This window comes from Gavialis gangeticus, unplaced genomic scaffold (assembly GCF_001723915.1).
Source record: "Gavialis gangeticus isolate Ggan-Ray unplaced genomic scaffold, GavGan_comp1, whole genome shotgun sequence".
Lineage (NCBI taxonomy): Eukaryota > Metazoa > Chordata > Crocodylia > Gavialidae > Gavialis > Gavialis gangeticus.
The window spans coordinates 838,651-838,933 of NW_017729000.1; positions in this window are offsets into that span (position 1 = coordinate 838,651).

Here is a 283-nt window from a genome sequence, read left to right on the forward strand (position 1 = left end):
CGGCGGGGCGCGGCCGCCTTCCGAGCCCGAGTCGCTGAGCAGGATGGGGCCTTCCGCCATCCCCGCGCGCCCCGCGTCTAGGCCGCATAGTCGAACGCCGAGCGCGTCCGCCGCTGGGCACCGCCCCCCCCCCCGGCACCGCCCCCGGAATCGCCGCACCGCCGCGGGGGGAAAAGAGGGTATTTGAGGGGGGGAAGGGAAGTTTGGGGGGGTGGTTTTTTGGCTTGTAAGTAAACTTTTCTTCTCTACAAATTTAGCCCATAACTTGTCACAGCTGGTGTCC